Source organism: Cupressus sempervirens, chromosome 7 (assembly GCF_028749045.1).
Source record: "Cupressus sempervirens isolate cs-2001-9-10 chromosome 7, ASM2874904v1, whole genome shotgun sequence".
NCBI classification, from domain to species: domain Eukaryota; kingdom Viridiplantae; phylum Streptophyta; class Pinopsida; order Cupressales; family Cupressaceae; genus Cupressus; species Cupressus sempervirens.
In genome coordinates, this window is record NC_143124.1 from 687,827,850 (window position 1) to 687,840,559 (window position 12,710).

At 50.4% G+C, this 12,710-nt stretch overlaps 1 non-coding gene and 1 pseudogene across 1 annotated transcript; both read left to right on the top strand.

Annotated features, from left to right (window-relative positions):
- Window positions 1–8,469: 8,469 nt before the first annotated feature.
- Window positions 8,470–10,280, top strand: LOC149548752 (18S ribosomal RNA). Its single transcript, XR_016354720.1, has one exon. It is a non-coding gene; the product is annotated as an 18S ribosomal RNA (ribosomal RNA).
- Window positions 10,281–10,628: 348 nt separating this feature from the next.
- LOC149548753 (25S ribosomal RNA) lies at window positions 10,629–12,393 on the top strand (annotated as a pseudogene).
- The last annotated feature ends 317 nt before the right edge of the window (window positions 12,394–12,710 follow it).

The window sequence follows — 12,710 nt, forward strand, 5'->3', positions numbered from 1 at the left end:
CTGTCCGGTGTTGCTCGGGTATTGCATAAATTTATGCCATCGGCGCGAATCCCCCAATGAATGCCTACATGCTTGGACCCTCTCTTAGATCACCTTCTTCGATCACTCGATCGACGCAACTACGGAAGAGACTTGGCAGCGGTTGCCATTCTACAGCGCGTCTGTTCACCGATTTTGAAGTTGATATAATGGCGAGCTCTTGTCTCTAGCCATGAGTTGGGTGCTTGGCGCTCTAGCAAAATTTTTTGCGTGCCTATCACGGCTACAACGGGAGAGGTGGTTGCCGCAAGCCTCTCCCGTGCCCCCCTTATTGATTCAACGCTGCTGTCAGGGCAGATGGATATGTTAGATTTTGAAACGGTGGACGCCGACGTTGAATCAATTAAAGGGGCATGAAGCCCACCCTCGAGGGTGCTATTCCTGGACTCTCCTTTAGATCATGTTTTCTTGTCAACTCAGCTGGCGCAATTTCGGAAAAAGGTTTGGCAGCGGTTGCCAGCCCTCACCGCGTCTACTTGGTGATGTTAAAACTCGATCTAAAATGGGAGCCCTCGTCTAGCACCTCCGTCCGGTGTTGCTCAGGTATTGCATAAATTTATGCCATCGGCGCGAATCTCCCAACGAATGCCTACGCTTGGACCCTCTCTTAGATCACCTTCTTTGATCACTCAACCGACGCAACTACGGAAGAGACTTGGCATCGGTTGCCATTCTACAGCGCGTCTGTTCAGCGATTTCAAAGTTGATCTAATGGCGAGCCCTTGTCTCTAGCCATGAGGTGGGTGCTTGGCGCTCTAGCAAAATTTTTTGCGTGCCTATCGCGGCTACAAGGGGAGAGGTGGTTGCTATGAGCCTCTCCCGTGCCCCCCTCATTGATTCAACGCTGCTATCAGGGCGGATGGATATGTCAGATTTTGAAATGATGGACGCCGACGTTAAATCAATTAGAGGGGCATGAAGCCCACCCTCGAGGGTGCTATTCCTTGACTCTCCTTTAGATCATGTTTTCTTGTCACTCAGCTGGCGCAATTTTAGAAAAAGGTTTGGCAGCGGTTACCAGCCCTCACCGCGTCTACTTGGTGATTTTAAAACTTGATCTAAAATGGGAGCCCTCATCTAGCACCTCCATCCGGAGTTGCTCGGGTATTGCATAATTTTTTTCTATCGGCGCGAATCCCCCAATGAATCCCTAGCCTTGGACTCTCTCTTAGATCACCTTCTTCGATCACCCGACCGACGCAATTACAGAAGAGGCTTGGCAGCGGTTGCCATTCCACAGCGCGTCTGTTCAGCGATTTCAAAGTTGATCTACTAATGGCGAGCCCTTGTCTAGCCATGAGGTGGGTGCTTGGGGCTCTAGCAATTTTTTGTGTGCCTATCGCGGCTTACAATGGGAGCTTTGATAACAAAAGTTCTCGGCGACCCTCCCCAATAGAAATCAGTGCTGGTGTTCACGAAAGACACATTATTCAGATTTTTGGAATATTGGCACCAGCATCGTTTCTATTGGGAGGGCCGTGAAACCATCCCGATTTTGCTATGCGAGGGCTCTCTCCCCAGATTCGTTCTCTACGCAACAACTTCTTTGGCACAAAATTTTCAGAACGGTTCGGCAGTGATTGTCGTTCCAATGGTGCCATTGTGAAGGTTGCCTGGGCAGCGATCTGAAGGGTGACCCGTCGTCTAGCAGTTGGCCTGCGCATCACGAGTGACAAGGGAGCCTTTGTTATCGGAAGCTCCCCGTGGCCATTCGATTAGAAGAGCCATTGCTTGTTTGAGCAAGGACGAATGCAGCCTTGGATTCCAAATGAAATCAACGATTTTAGATCTATATAAGAGCGGAATGAAGCAGCAGCACAGCCCATTTGCTATGCGCGGCTCCCCAAAGTTGCTCTTCTTTCTCACTCCATTGCCACAATTTCGGGAGTTGTTCGACAGCGGTTGTCATTCCAATGTGTCATTGCGGTGATCTGGAGAGCGATGCTAAGGGCAGGAGCTTGTGTCTAGAATTTGGGATGTTTGTGCGAGCGAGCAGGGGAGCTTCTCTTATCGGAACCTCTCCGTGGCCTTTGAATATATAGACCCAGTGCCGACGATATTGATGGATGCAAGCCCTTGGATTCCAAATTTGTCCATAGCTAACATTGGTTTTTGTGAGAGATGGGCACGAAAGCACATCCCGATTGCTACACGGGAGCTCCCTAAGGTCGCCTCTGTGCCAACTCGATCGGCACAACATTGGGAGTGGTTCGACAGCGGTTGACGTTCCAATGTGTCATCGGGGGACATCTTGGAAAGTGGTCTTTCTTTCAAGGGCGAGCTCGCATCTAGACCTTGGATTGTGCGTCGCGTCACAAGTGAATGGGGAGATCTCTCTGTGAATGGCGGCATGGTGATTGCAAGAGAAAATTGACTTAGTCAGAGACATTGGCCTCGGGCCATTGTGACGGCCTCGCAATTTCTCTTTAATTGCAACCTATGTTTGCGCAGTAGCAGAGTTTGCATGTAAGATGGGCCTTGTTCTCGAGAGTTCAAGGAGATGACCTACGGAACTTTTGGATTGGGCCCCTTCAAGGTGAAATTCATCCAGTTGATCGGATGAGCTCGATGACCATTTTAGTCCCTTGGCTACATGAACTCACATCTCCTAACCGATGACAATCTTTTGCTCCTCTGCCGACCTCATAAAAAATTGGGTCGTGAATGGCTGTTTGGTAGGAATTTTGAAGGATTTGGATTTTTAAGGCGGATGTCGTTGTGTTCGCTAATTTCTAATGCAGAGCGAGCCTCGCACTAATAGCTTATATAGGAGAGGTGGTTGCCGCGAGCCTCTCCCGTGCCCCCCTCATTGATTCAACGCCGGTGTCAAGGCGGATGGATATGTCAGATTTTGAAACGGTGGACGCCAACGTTGAATCAATTAGAGGGGCATGAAGCCCACCCTGGATGTGCTATTCCTTGACTCTCCTTTAGATCATGTTTTCTTCTCACTCAGCTAGCACAATTTCGGAAAAAGGTTTGGCAGCAGTTGCCATCCCTCACCGCGTCTACTTGGTGATTTTAAAACTCGATCTAAAACGGGAGCCCTCATCTCGCACCTCCGTCCGGTGTTGCTCGGGTATTGCATAAAATTATGCCATCGGCGTGAATCCCCCAACGAATGCCTACGCGTGGACCTTCTCTTAGGTCACCTTCTTCGATCACTCGACCGACGCAACTACGGAAGAGACTTGGCAGTGGTTGCAATTCTACAGCGCATCTGTTCAGCGATTTCAAAGTTGATCTAATGGCGAGCCCTTGTCTCTAGCCATGAGGTGGGTGCTTGGCGCTCTAGGAAAATTTTTTGCGTGCCTATCGGGGCTACAATGGGAGAGGTGGTTGCTGCGAGCCTCTCCCGTGCCCCCCTCATTGATTCAACGCCGCTGTCAGGGCGGATGGATATGTCAGATTTTGAAAAGGTGGACGCCGACGTTGAATCAATTAGAGGGGCATGAAGCCCACCCTCGAGGGTGCTATTCCTGGACTCTCCTTTAGATCATGTTTTCTTGTCACTCAGCTGGCGCAATTTCGAAAAAAGGTTTGGCAGCAGTTGCCAGCCCTCACCGCGTCTACTCGGTGATTTTAAAACTCGATCTAAACCGAGAGCCCTCGTCTAGCACCTCCGTCCGGTGTTGCTTGGGTATTGCATAAATTTATGCCATCCGCACGAATCCCCCAACGAATGCCTACGCTTGGACCCTCTCTTAGATCACCTTCTTCGATCACTCGACCGACACAACTACAGAAGAGACTTGGCAGTGGTTGCCATTCTACAGCGCGTCTGTTCAGCGATTTAGAAGTTGACCTAATGGCGAGCCCTTGTCTCTAGCCATGAGGTGGGTGCTTGGCACTCTAGAAAAATTTTTTGTGTGCCTATCGCGGCTACAAGGGGAGAGGTGGTTGCCGCGAGCCTCTCCCGTGCCCCCCTCATTGATTCAACGCCGCTGTCAGGGCAGATGGATGTGTCGGATTTTGAAACGGTGGACGCCGACATTGAATCAATTAGAGGGGCATGAAGCCCACCCTCGAGGGTGCTATTCCTGGACTCTCCTTTAGATCATGTTTTCTTGTCACCCAGCTGGTGCAATTTTGGAAAAAGGTTTGGCAGCGGTTGCCAGCCCTCACCGCGTCTACTCGGTGATTTTAAAACTTGATCTAAAACGGGAGCCCTTGTCTAGCACCTCCGTCCGGTGTTGCTCGGGTATTGCATAAATTTATGCCATCGGCATGAATCCCCCAACGAATGCCTATGCTTGGACCCTCTCTTAGATCACCTTCTTCGATCACTCGATCGACGCAACTACGGAAGAGACTTGGCATCGGTTGCCATTCTACAGCGCGTCTGTTCGGCGATTTCGAAGTTGATCTAATGGTGATCTCTTGTCTCTAGCCATGAGGTGGGTGCTTGGCGCTCTAGCAAAATTTTTTGCATGCCTATCATGGCTACAAGGGGAGAGGTGGTTGCCGCGAGCCTCTCCTGTGCCCCCCTCATTGATTCAACGCCGCTCTCAGGGTGGATGGATATGTCAGATTTTGAAACGGTGGACGCCGACGTTGAATCAATTAGAGGGGCATGAAGCCCACCCTCGAGGGTGCTATTCTTGGACTCTCCTTTAGATCATGTTTTCTTGTCACTCAGCTGGTGCAATTTCAGAAAAAGGTTTGGCCGCGGTTGCTAGCCCTCACCGCGTCTACTTGGTGATTTTAAAACTCGATCTAAAACGAGAGCCCTCGTCTAGCACCTCCGTCCGGTGTTGCTCGGGTATTGCATAAATTTATGCCATTGGCGCAAATCCCCCCAACGAATGCCTACGCTTGGACCCTCTCTTAGATCACCTTCTTCGATCACTCGACCGACGCAACCACGGAAGAGACTTGGCAGCGGTTGCCATTCTACACCGCGTCTGTTCAGCAATTTCGAAGTTGATCTAATGGCGAGCTCTTGTCTCTAGCCATGAGGTGGGTGCTTGGCGCTCTAGAAAAATTTTTTGCGTGCCTATCGTGGCTACAATGGGAGAGGTGGTTGCCACGAGCCTCTCCCATGCCCAGCTTATTGATTCAATGCCGCTGTCAGGGCGGATGGATATGTCGGATTTTGAAATGGTGGACGCTAACATTGAATCAATTAGAGGGGCATGAAGCCCACCCTCGAGGGTGCTATTCCTGGACTCTCCTTTAGATCATGTTTTCTTGTCACTCAGCTGGCGCAATTTTGGAAAAAGGTTTGGCGGCGGTTGCCAGCCCTCACCGTGTCTACTTGGTGATTTTAAAACTCGATCTAAAACGGGAGCCCTCGTCTAGCACCTCCGTCTGGTGTTGCTCGGGTATTGCATAAATTTATGCCATCGGCGTGAATCCCCCAATGAATGCCTATGCTTGGACCCTCTCTTAGATCACCTTGTTCGATCACTCGACCGACACAACTACGGAAGAGACTTGGCAGTGGTTGCCATTCTACAGCGCGTCTGTTCAGCGATTTTGAAGTTGATCTAATGGCGAGCCCTTGTCTCTAGCCATAAGGTGGGTGTTTGGAACTCTAGCAAAATTTTTTGCGTGCCTATCGCGGCTACAATGGGAGAGGTGGTTGCCGCGAGCCTCTCTCGTGCCCCCCTCATTGATTCAACGCCGCTGTCAGGGCAGATGGATATGTCAAATTTTGAAACGGTGGACGCCGACGTTGAATCAATTAGAGGGGCATGAAGCCCACCCTCGAGGGTACTATTCTTGGACTCTCCTTTAGATCATGTTTTCTTGTCACTTAGATGGCACAATTTCGGAAAAAGGTTTGGCAGTGGTTGCCAGCCCTCACCGCGTCTACTCAGTGATTTTAAAACTCGATCTAAAATGGGAGCCCTCGTCTAGCACCTCCGTCCGGTGTTGCTCGGGTATTGCATAAATTTATGCCATCGGCACGAATCCCCCAATGAATGCCTATGCTTGGATCCTCTCTTAGATCATCTTCTTTGATCACTCGACCGATGCAACTACGGAAGAGACTTGGTAGTGGTTGCCATTCTACAGCGCGTCTGTTCAGCGATTTCGAAGTTGATCTAATGGCGAGCCCTTGTCTCTAGCCATGAGGTGGGTGCTTGGCGCTGTAGCAAAATTTTTTGCATGCCTATCGCATAAAGCATGTTTTCTAGTCACTCAGCTGGCGCAATTTCGGAAAAAGGTTTGGCAGCGGTTGCCATCCCTCACTACCTCTTCTTGGTGATTTTAAAACTCCATCTAAAACGGGAGCTCTCGTCTAGCGGCTCTGTCACAAGTGAATGGGGAGATCTCTCTGTGAACGGCGGCATGGTGATTGCAAGAGAAAATTGACTTAGTCGGAGCATTGGCCTCGGGCCATTGTGACGGCCTTGCAATTTCTCTTTAATTGCAACCTATGTTTGCGCAGTAGCAGAGTTTGCATGTAAGATGGGCCTTGTTCTTGAGAGTTCCAGGAGATGACCTCTGGAACTTTTGGACTGGGCCCCTTCAAGTTGAAATTCATCCAGCTGATCGGATGAAGCTCGATGTGCTTGTATCTATTCTGAGATGGTAATGATGGTCATTAATCTGTGGCGGTGAGTATTATCCCATTCGGTAATCGCAATGGCGGAGCTGGTGGGAAGTACTTGTCGCTTTGTTTTGATGGATATACCCTATATGTAGGTGTCTGCACGGCTTGCAACACACTGCACATTTGGTGTTCGATTCTAAGATGCGCTTGTTGCTGAGTGTGTATGGAGTTGTATCTTGTAGCCAAGGGCTCCATCTCATTGGCACGTTCTATCATTGCATTTTTATCCTACCCAGACGGCAAGAAGGAAAGAGATGGTTGCACGGGTGCATTGCTCGACATCCCTAATTTCATCAAGGGTCCACTCTCCACCCTAAGTTTTTTGTCGATCGGTAGAGCCTTGGGATTGAGAGGGGAGCCGACGAAAGGTTTGGTTGCTGCATAATTTATTCGCTAGTGCGTTCTCGGTGCGTGCTCGCCTCTTCACTGTCTCATCCTACAGAAGTGCATGGCACTGTCGTGACAACCTTTGTGGTCCGGGCCAATAGAAGCGTAGAGTATTACCGATAATTTTTGTTCGGATGCGGAAACTCTCCATGCCCTGTCCTGCCCTGTGCAATCTGAATGGCTGCGGCTCGTGGGTTCTATGGGAGATACGCTTCTTCAGCTCCCCCCTAAAGAGAGCATTCGGTGTTTACATTGTGTGGACAAAAAGCCCAAGGCGTTTCATCTCTCTCTTCAGATGCGAAATTTTGGGAGGGCTTGTCGAAGTATGGCCGTTTGTACGGGGTGCACCAAAAAGCGTGTAGGGGGCATATGCCTGGGAAATGGATGTCTTTGAGTGTCCTTACTCAGTCGCGTGCGTGGTGTACATCCTTGCATTATGACTCTGCTGCGAGCATTTGTGATTCGAGCATTTTGGGGGAACAGGTTTCGTACGAGATGTTCTTCTCAGGCTCCTGCGAACTAGAGCGCTCGTCTTTGCAATGCTCTGACAAGTGCAGGCCCAACGTGTCTGTCTAGGGGAAGAAACCGCATGAATGCTTTTTGCTGAGATGTGGGTGCTCGCGGGTGGTTCCCTCGCGGTGCCAGTTCTTCAGTATGTGCATGTGCATGAGATTGAAGCTTGTCCGACAATGCTAGTGTGAGTGTTCAGCCATAGGAACTTTTTTGTACCTGCGCTGGTAGATCACATGTCAAGGGGAACGGTTAGCGAGGCTGTGCTGGGAAAGGAGATATTTGCCAGAGATATTTGACATGTCCGTGTATGCGGGCGGGCTCTCATCACCTATAAATGTGCAGAGGGGGTGTTGTTATACACGATGCCCTCGAGCGGCCTTATAATTGAGGTGGTCACGTGCACAGTGATGCCCCCGCCAATCGCATAACCAGCCATGCTTTCGACTCGCATGGCCCTTCACCCTTCAGCACGGTGGTCTCCGTTGGCACTTCGGCAACCAGCTCTTTGTCATGGGAAAATGTTTGTTGCAATCGAGAAGGATTTTGTCTATGAGGGTGCACCTCAACAGGCATATAGGAGGCATATGCCTAGGAAATGGATGTCTCTAAGTGGCCTTACAATTGAGGTGGCTACATGCGCGGTGCATCTCGTACAGACTCGAGGCTTCTTTCTGAGTAGTGGCGATAGCAAGTTCGAGGGTAAAGGGTTTCGTACGGGATGTTCTTCCCAGGTGCTTGTGAACCGAGGCTCCCTGTTCGGCCCTCTCTGGTCGACGATGGGACACTTTCCTCTTGTGCGAAATCTTTGAGCGTTGCAAGTCCTGCATGTGCTGTGAACGTCATTCTTGTTGCTTGGTCGACGGATTATGTTTGGATGCATGACGGAGCGAATAAAAATTTTGGTTTCCCATCGCGACAGGCATCCCTTGGCTGTAGCAGGTCTTGGGGGTCCCCTCGTTGTTAGAAGCTACCTAGTCGATCCTACCAGTAGTCATATGCTTGTCTCAAAGATTAAGCCATGCATGTCTAAGTATGAACTATTTCAGATTGTGAAACTGCGGATGGCTCATTAAATCAGTTATAGTTTCTTTGATGGTACTTTGCTACTCGGATAACCATAGTAATTCTAGAGCTAATACGTGCACCAAATCTCGACTCTCAGAAGGGATGCATTTATTAGATAAAAGGCCAGCGCGGGCTCGCCCACTATTCCGGTGATTCATGATAACTCGACCGATCGCACGGCCTTTGTGCTGGCGATGCTTCATTCAAATTTCTGCCCTATCAACTTTCGATGGTAGGATAGAGGCCTACCATGGTGGTGACGGGTGACAGAGAATTAGGGTTTGATTCTGGAGAGGGAGCCTGAGAAATGGCTACCACATCCAAGGAAGGCAGCAGGCGCACAAATTACCCAATCTTGACACAGGGAGATAGTGACAATAAATAAAAATACTGGGCTCATCGAGTCTGGTAATTGGAATGAGTACAATCTAAATCCCTTAACGAGGATCCATTGGAGGGAAAGTCTGGTGCCAGCAGCCACGGTAATTCCAGCTCCAATAGCGTATATTTAAGTTGTTGCAGTTAAAAAGCTAGTAGTTGGACCTTGGGTCGTCACGGTCGGTCTGCCTTCTGGGTGTGCACTGGCCCTCACGTCCCTTCTACCGGCGGCGTGTTCCTGGTCTTAATTGGCTGGGTCGCAGTTCTGGCACCATTACTTTGAAAAAATTAGAGTGCTCAAAGCAAGCCTACACTCTGAATACATTAGCATGGAATAACGCGATAGGAGTCTGGTCCTGTTCCGTTGGCCTTCGGGACTAGAGTAATGATTAATAGGGACTATCGAGGGCATTCGTATTTCATTGTCAGAGGTTAAATTCTTGGATTTATGGAAGACGAACCACTGCAAAAGCATTTGCCAAGGATGTTTTCATTAATCCAGAATGAAAGTTGGGGGCTCGAAGACGATCAGATACTATCCTAGTCTCAACCATAAACGATGCCGACCAGGGATCGGCGGATGTTGCTCTAAGGACTCCGCCAGCACCTTCTGAGAAATCAGAGTGTTTGGGTTCCGGGGGGAGTATGGTCGCAAGGCTGAAACTTAAAGGAATTGACGGAAGGGCACCACCAGGAGTGGAGCCTATGGCTTAATTTGACTCAACACGGGGAAACTTACCAGGTCCAGACATAGTAAGGATTGACAGATTGAGAGCTCTTTCTTGATTCTATGGGTGGTGGTGCATGGCCGTTCTTAGTTGGTGGAGCAATTTGTCTAGTTAATTCCGTTAACAAACGAGACCTCAGCCTGCTAACTAGCTATGCGGAGGTTCCCCTTCACGGCCAGCTTCTTAGAGGGACTATGGCCTCCTAGGCCATGGAAGTTTGAGGCAATAACAGGTCTGTGATGCCCTTAGATGTTCTGGGCCGCACGCGCACTACACTGATGCAACCAACGAGTTTCTCTCCCTGGCCCAAAAGGTTTGGGAAATCTTGCCAAATTGCATCATGATGGCGATAGACCATTGCAATTATTGATCTTCAACGAGGAATTCCTAGTAAGCACGAGTCATCAGCTCGCATTGACTACGTCCTTGCCCTTTGTACACACCGCCTGTCGCTCCTACCGATTGAATGATCCGGTGAAGTGTTCGGATCGCGACGATGACGGCGGTTCCTATCGGTGACGTCGCGAGAAGTTCACTGAACCTTATCATTTAGAGGAAGGAGAAGTCGTAACAAGGTTACCGTAGGTGAACCTGCGGTAGGATCATTGTCGGTTCGAGACCCTGAATTGTAGAATCCCGTGAATCATCAAGTCTTTGAATGCAAGTTGCGCCCGAGGCCTCGACCAAGGGCACGTCTGCTTGGGCATCGCACTACAAAATTTTTCCCTCCCCGGCGAGGAGCGGAGATGGCCGTCCGTGTCTGCAAGTGGCGCGCAGTCGGCTAAAATGAGCACGAGGTCCGTCAATCTGTCGCGACGAGCAGTGGCTCGCAAAGGCCGATGTTGGTTTGCGCCGATCGAACGATTCCTCGCGAGGAGCTTTATTCTGGGCTCAGCAGCCCGCCACAGTGCAGGCATTGCTGCATCTCTACCGCATCCCCAAGTCAGGCGTGAGTACCTGCTGAGTTTAAGCATATCAATAAGCGGAGGAAAAGAAACTTACCAGGATTCCCCTAGTAACAGCGAGCGAACCGAGAAGAGCCCAGCATGAAAATTGACGGCCGCGCCTATCGAATTGTAGTCTGTAGAAGCATCCTCAGCGACGGACCAGGCCCAAGTCCCCTGGAAGGGGGTGCTAGAGAGGGTGAGAGCCCCGTCGGGCCCGAACCCTGTCGCACCACGAGGCGCTGTCGGCGAGTCGGGTTGTTTGGGAATGCAGCCCTAATCGGGTGGTAAATTTCGTCCAAGGCTAAATACGGGCGAGAGACCGATAGCGAACAAGTACCACGAGGGAAAGATGAAAAGGACTTTGAAAAGAGAGTTAAAGAGTTCTTGAAATTGCCGAGAGGGAAGCAGATGGAGGCCGACGATGTGCCCCGATCGGATGCGGAATGGTGTGAGCCAGTCTACCGCTTGGTTCAGGGGATGTGCCAGCGCGGGCTGTCGCGGCGGCACAAGCGCGACCTTCTGGTCGCACAAATACTTCCATCACGGTGGTCAAGGAGCAAAGTGCGCACCTTTACGACGGGCTCTCAGGCACCTGTGCGCTCGTGGCGCTGGCCAGCGGGCTTTCCATCCGACTCGTCTTGAAACACAGACCAAGGAGTCTAACATGTGTGGGACTTGGCGGGTTTGGAAAACCCGCGAGGCGCAAGGAAGCTGACTAGCGAGATCCCCTCTTGGGGGGTGCACCGCCGATCGACCCTGATCTTCTATGAAGGGTTCGAGTGCGAGCACACCTGTTGGGACCCAAAAGATGGTGAACTATGCCTGAGCAGGGCGAAGCCAGAGGAAACTCTGGTGGAGGCCCACAGCGATACTAATGTGCAAATCATTCGTCTGACTTGGGTATAGGGGCAAAAGACTAATCGAACCATCTAGTAGCTGGTTTCCTCCGAAGTTTCCCTCAGGATAGCTGGAGCTCACGTGCGAGTTTTATCGGGTAAAGCAAATGATTAGAGGCATCAGGGGCGTAACACCCTTGACCTATTCTCAAACTTTAAATAGGTAAGTCGGCGCGGCTGCTCTGTTGAGCCGCGCCACAGAATCGCGAGCTCCAAGTGGGCCATTTTTGGTAAGCAGAACTAGCGATGGGGGATGAACCGAAAGCCAAGTTACGGTGCCAAATTGCACGCTAACCCAGATCCCACAAAGGGTGTTGGTTGATTAAGACAGCAAGACGGTGGTCATGGAAGTCGATATCCGCTAAGGAGTGTGTAACAACTCACCTGCCGAATCAACTAGCCTCAAAAATGGATGGCGCTGAAGCGCGCAACCTATACTCGGCCGTCGGGGCAAGTGCCAAGCTCTGATGAGTAGGAGGATGCGGGGGTTGTTGCGAAACCTTGGGCGTGAGCCTGGGTGGACCGGCCCCCGGTGTAGATCTTGGTGGTAGTAGCAAATATTCAAATGAGAACTTTGAAGACTGAAGTGGGGAAAGGTTCCATGTGAACAGCACTTGGACATGGGTTAGTCGATCCTAAGAGATGGGGAAACCCTGTTTCAAGGGCGCACTTTGCGCGATCATCGAAAGGGAATCGGGTTAATATTCCAAGTCCGAATTTCGAGCGGGTGGGGTTTGTAAATTTTTGTGAGGGCAGAAAAATCTTTCGACTGTAAATTCCAGGCGGGTCCCCGGGTTTTGTAATTTTCACGAGGGCAGACGACTCATGTACGTGATCCAAAACCGGTCAACTTATTTTTTTGGTTAACGCCCAAAGTTTTGAACTCAAATCGAGTTGGCTACCCCGACTCGAATCGCCTCCAAATTTTTTGCACAACCCATGTCACCGTGCTCGACTTGATTCTAAGTGCCCTGAGTCGTGTACGTGGTCCAAAAGAGGTCAACCTTTTTTTTTTGGGGGGTTAATGCCCAAAGTTTTCAACTTGAACCATGTCGGCAACCCCGACACGAATCGCCCCAATTACCCGAACCCCGACTCGAATCGCGTCGAGCCTTAACCACCTCCAATTTTTTCGCACGACTCATGTCACCGTGCTCGACATGATTCTAAGTGCGCCAAGTCATGTGCGTGATCC